The 5,995-nt window shown below is 36.9% G+C and overlaps 1 long non-coding RNA gene across 1 annotated transcript; it reads right to left on the reverse strand.

Annotated features, from left to right (window-relative positions):
- Positions 1-3,762: 3,762 nt before the first annotated feature.
- LOC149035838 (uncharacterized) lies at positions 3,763-5,873 on the reverse strand. The gene is made up of 2 exons (XR_016182250.1): positions 5,491-5,873; positions 3,763-5,265 (listed from the first exon to the last, which is right to left on the reverse strand). It is a non-coding gene; the product is annotated as an uncharacterized LOC149035838 (long non-coding RNA).
- Positions 5,874-5,995: the final 122 nt, after the last annotated feature.

The raw sequence follows: 5,995 nt of genomic DNA on the forward strand, positions 1-5,995 counted from the left end.
TTGCCAAGATAACTGCCAAAACACTGAAAACTAGCTTGAAACTACATGTTTTTCACAAGATCGCGACGAAATCTGTCTAAAAACTCCAAAATACGGCAGAAATGTACGATTTTTGCAAAATTTTTCGCTAAAGTTGACAAAAACTCTAAATTCGACTGAAAAACACGTTTGTTTTTTTTGCAAAAATAAGCTTATTTCAGTTTTAAAAACGTTGCAAAAAATGTTCTCAGCAAAATAGTTTAAGAGTCTGTGGGAAAACACAAAAACCAAGCTTAAACCAAGTGTAAATTGATAAAAAGGCCCGAATTGCGCATTTTGGCAGTTATTTTGGCAAAAAATGGTATATTTTGATTTCAAGCAAACTTTCAAGTAGTTGTTAAAGTTTAGAGCCACACAATACCAAAAAAAAATTGGATGTTTTCAGAAAAAATTGTGACCCTCAGCCTAATCATAATCCCACCCTACCCAAGCCCTAACTCTAGCTGCGAGCTATCCTAACCCTAACCCTAACCCCGGGTTAGGGTTAGGGCTCGGGTTAAGAACGGGAACTTTTCACTCCAGTCAAAATGATGCAACTGGTTAACATGGTCCAACCAGCCAAAACAAGATAAAATGGTTTAAACGGTGAAAAGATTTTAAATACGTGACATGGTCCAATCGGAAGAAACGATCTCACTTAGTAAAATGGTGCGACTGGTTAACATGATCCAACTTGATAAAATGATGCCAATATCTAAAATGGACAAACTGGTTTAAATAATCCAACCAGTTGAAATGGTCTAACTGGATAATGCATGTGTAACCAGTGAAATTGGTTCAAATAATTCAGGTAAGGATGGTAACATTAGTTAAAAAGATCCAGCATATTACAGTGGTTCAACTGGTAAAAATAATCATCCAACTACTAAAAGTTATTAAACCCCAATCAAAATTAATCCAACCGCTTCAAATAATCTAACTGGTCAAAATTCTTCAGGTGGTTATTTAAGTAAAAAAGGTGACAAAATCTTCTTAAAAATATTTTTGAAGAGGCTTACACCCTTACCCTAAACACTAACCCTACCCCCAAACCCTAACCCCAAACCTTCACCCTAGCCCTAACCTCAACCGCAGACCCTCTAACCCTAACACTAAGCCTAAACCCTAACCCTAACCTTAGCCCCACACCATAACCCTAAAACCTAACCCTAAACCCTAAACCCTAACCTATAGCCCTTAACCTAGACCTAACCCTAACCCTAACCCTAACCCCAACCTTCTCTATCTATCCTGTAAGTGTACCAGTCGGCCTATCGTTTGTTTTTCAGTAAACTTTCAAGTAGTTACTGAAATTTACAAACACAATACCAAAAACCCTGCAATTGAATGCTTGTAGAAAAATATTAACGCCAACCCTAAGCATAGCCTCATCCTAGCCTTAACCCTAATTCTAACACTAAACCCCGCTAACTCTAAGCATAATTTTACCCTAGCCCTAACCCTGATTGTAACACTAAACCCCTCTGACCCGAAGCAACCCAAACTCTAACCCTAACCAGGTAATGGGCTCCTGCCCTAACCCTATCCTCAACCCTGACTTAAACCCTTTACCATAGCTTAGGATTGGTTTGGGGTTTGGGTTAGGTTTAGGATAGCACAGAGTTAGAGTGAGCACAGGACGAAATAGCATGATTCCGTAATTCGGAAAAATGAAACTCTATGTTTCCACATCATTCACTTCTTCCTTGGACCTGTTATGTTTCCGTTATGATTCCTGAACGGAAATATGACGACACGTTTCCGTTGCATTTCTGTCAACGGAATATTATCATCGCCTGTTTCCGTTACGTTTCCTTGTACGGATTCAAACTTTTACCGTCAAGTAAAACATATATTTATAAAGTGCTGTACAGTTCTTACACCACGTTACCATGAAGACGTGATCGTTCGAGGACAAAAAAGGCAAATTGACGTGCATTAGGTGTGTACGTTCGTAGGAATCATAAGAAGTCCTAGAAGCTTCGATGTTTTACACTGAGCTATGTGCATGTTAATTTTGGAACTGTTTCGAAACCTTACAAAATTGAATCTTTTAAACTTACTCTGTGCTTAGATTTTTAAGCAGCTGGATCATTTGAGCCAGTTTAGTCACTCAAACCAGCAATACAATACTAGGCTAACTGGATAGTTTTAGGGTTAGGGTTAGGATTTTCAAGTAGGCACACGCAGTTGTGTGGATATTGTGGTACATGGAGTTTAGTAGAGTGTAGATTTTAGCAGTATTTGCCAGTGTTGGCATATTTATAAAATTATGGTTCCAAAGTGCGTGTCACTGTTGAGAACCCAAGAAAATCATGAGAAAGTCGCCGATGGATTAGCCATAAAAATAAGCCCAACTCTGAGTCAATGCCAAACCACAAGAAAGTTGTGAAACTCGCGCCAATGTAAAAAAAAAAAACAACTGAGGTTCGAAGTATGGGTCGCTAACATCCTATGAAAATCATGGGAAAGTCGAGGAGATTGGTCATGGTACCAACCAATGCCACTTTCCCATGAAAATCAAGAAACCTGTGGTAACTAGCCAACATATGCTAGAATGACAATCTTTAATAAAATTCATATCTAATAAGGATGTGTGAAATGGCCAATATCGCTCTTGGCCGAGATACTGGTTTGCCGTGTTTTGGCAGTTATTTTGGCGAATATGGTTAAAATCAAATCTGTGTAAAAACAGTAAAATCAACGAGTTATTGAGGTTCGTCAACATAGGGAGGGTCCTCTTAGTATAGAGAAAAACTTCTGCCCACGGCTAAAGGCGTTAAATTAATAAATTGATATATCTGGGCGGCATATCAAACAGCAACACTAAACTTCTCCTTTCTCACAGCTTTTTCCCCTTTAACATCTTTGTTCATTCCATTTTTTTTAAAGTAAAAACTCGTTTTGGAGGCATAAAGGTCCCTAAAGCAACGTTTCAAGATTTTATGGCGATCTTGTGAAAAACATGTAGTTCCAGCTAGTTTAGAGGGTTTTGGCAGCTATTTACACAAAAAGTGGGTAAAATCAGCCCAATTTGTCGTGTTTCTGACGGTTTTTACGCGTTTTTTCCCCAAATTTTACTGAGAACACTGCGTTTTAGCTGGAATAAGTGTTTTCACATGGATCGTATCCCTATTTTGTTAAAGACATCGTGCTTTTGAATGTAAAATAGGCTGATTTTTGCAACAACAAAAAAAAAGTGTTTTTCAGGTCGAATTGAGCGCTTTTGTCAACTTTTGCGTAAAATTTGGCAAAAACTCGTGCGTTCTGCCGGATTTTGGTGTTCTTAGATAGATTTCATTGCAATTTTACGAAATGCATGTAGTTTCAGCTAGTTTGCAGCGTTTTGGGCTTGAGACCGGCAAGAGTGATGGTAGACACTCTTAGCAGAGATAATTGTGCTAGCAGATATTAAAATTTCACCTGTAAAGACAATAAATTAATTGAACACAAGAAAAAGGAAACTTGATAAAAAAATTAGAATAATGGCGGGGAGAAAAGAGGGCTGCACTAAAGATTATGTACTTGTGTTCTTGAAGCTGAAAATTAACAAGGTTCCTAACAATTTTTGAAAATCACACAAATCCCAAGCTATATCCAGGGTTTCCTCTTAATAAAATTAACTCTTAAAACAAATTGGGATTTTACCTTGGTCCTTTTTTTTTACTCTTTATGTACATTATTTATGTATAAATAATGCTCCCCTGACCCTCCCCCAAATTTCCAGAACAAATGGAAACTCTTAAGAATGATCAAGCTTTACCTTATTATTTAAAAATTTTTACATCTTGAATTATCAAGTTATCACAGAGGATTTCTTAGTACTTTAACCTGTTTAACACCCTAAAAGAAGTGCACATATATCCTACACACAATCAGCCCAGTCAAAATGTGCCACAGCTGACAATTTGGCTGCCTGCCACAATATAGCTGCCGCTAACTTCACACTTTTCACACTACCATTCAAGACAAGGTTCAGCCTCTGCTGCCTATTACTATCACCAGCTTGCCTTCCACTCAAAAACATTTTGACTGAGCTCATCCATACATACATACATAAGTGGGAGATTAGGTTACATGAGCGAACCTGCACTATTGAAAGAGATCAATGAATTACAATTCAAAGAAACATTGATAAATAAAATAAATCAATAGAAATGACAAAAATCAAACTAACAGCAGACAGTACTCTTTCAGCCTTCTGGACCTGAGCAGTGCAGTGATCTTCAACTAAGTGCTTAATTTGGACATAAAACCAGAACTTGGTATAGCTAAATATTATTATTTTTCTTTTAATATTCCCACTCCAGCTGATGTGTATTATTTGAATTACAAGTCTTATTAGCATGCAAAATCACCTATGGACAAGGCACACACTTTGGACATAAAACCAGAACTTGGTATAGCTAAATATTATTATTTTTCTTTTAATATTCCCACTCCAGCTGATGTGTATTATTTGAATTACAAGTCTTATTGGCATGCAAAATCACCTACAGACAAGCCACACACTTTGCACCAAAATAGCTTTGCATCAAGTACATTATCTAGTACATCATTACCATCTTCAGGTATTTCTAATTTACTTGTGAAAATCACACAAATCATAAGCTATATACAGCATACAATCAACAGCAAATTATTAGAAAGGAATGCAGTAAATTTTAATAAGAATATTACTAAGTAGTTAAATAACAAATAGCCCAGTAAAATTGTGCCCGTTGCTGGGAATTTGGTTCTCAATAAAATTAGCTAAAATAGCCAATCTTGAGTTTTACTGCTCACTCAAAATGGGCTGGCAGCTTACAATTTGGCCGCCTACAATGAAGTACCTTCTGCTAACTTCACATTTTTCAGACTGCTTTTCAGGAAGAGGTTTGGCCAGCTTTTCTACTACTCAAAAACATTTTGACTGGGCTGTGCAAGTCTTACTAGCATATAAAAAGCACCTTCAGGTAGATTACAGCAAAGCAGACTTTGTACTAAATGCTCTGCATTAACTACATCATTACCCTCTTCAAGTATTTCTAGTTTACTTGTGAAAATCCCACAAATCACAAGGTATATTACATTATACATTCCAGTTGACAAAGCAATCAAGGGTAATTTTTTCATAATGGATGCAATGATCTTCAGTATCAAGATTATTTGGTACCTAAATAGTAAAATGTTCGAGAGAAGAAATAATCATAAACATTTTTTCTTTCTCATCAGCATCGACTTCCAAAAGTAATGGATAATGACCACCTAAAACAAAGAAGAAATAAATCAAATTTGTGATTTCACAGGGCTTCAATACGAAACAACTATACATATCTTTTATTTCCTACCACTTACAAGTGGCAGGAATGGCTGAAATGGCCTTCACGTGAACACAACAGAATCCTATGCGTGTGTAACCATGTAGAACTATTTATTCGGTATCGAAATTACATCCCAAATGTCATGATATTTGACTGAAACTCAGCTTACCCATCTTTCGTTTAGACTTCGAAACTTGCTGCTTTTTACCACCGTTTCAATGTTTTCTTGTTGTTCAAAAGGTGGTAGGGCCATTGCAGACCGTGATTTTTTTTTTACTTGAGAACCAGATCACAACACCCAAGCCTTTTCACGCTAAATATTAAACTACTTAGATTTCCTTCGCCGCCGTAAGCCGCCATTTTATCTTTCCCTGAATACTAGTTCCCAAGCTTCGATCCCGAAGGTCTCAGACATGCACTGAAATTATGATATTCGTTATTTCAGGGCCAATTTAGAAATAACGGTAATCGTTATTTTGGTGTCGAGATCATGCTGATCACAACTGAACGCACATTTACCCCTTTCCTCCGCCATCTTGAATGTTGTAAGACAGTGGAACCGAGTCCTTCTCTTTATTTAACACGTGTAAAGAGCATTGGTAAAGAGTGCCACGAAATTACTATATCCATAAATTTGGTGCCAATTTAGAAATAACGATAATCGTAATTTCGGT

Source organism: Pocillopora damicornis, chromosome 13, assembly GCF_964200805.1.
Source record: "Pocillopora damicornis chromosome 13, jaPocDami1.2, whole genome shotgun sequence".
NCBI lineage: Eukaryota > Metazoa > Cnidaria > Anthozoa > Scleractinia > Pocilloporidae > Pocillopora > Pocillopora damicornis.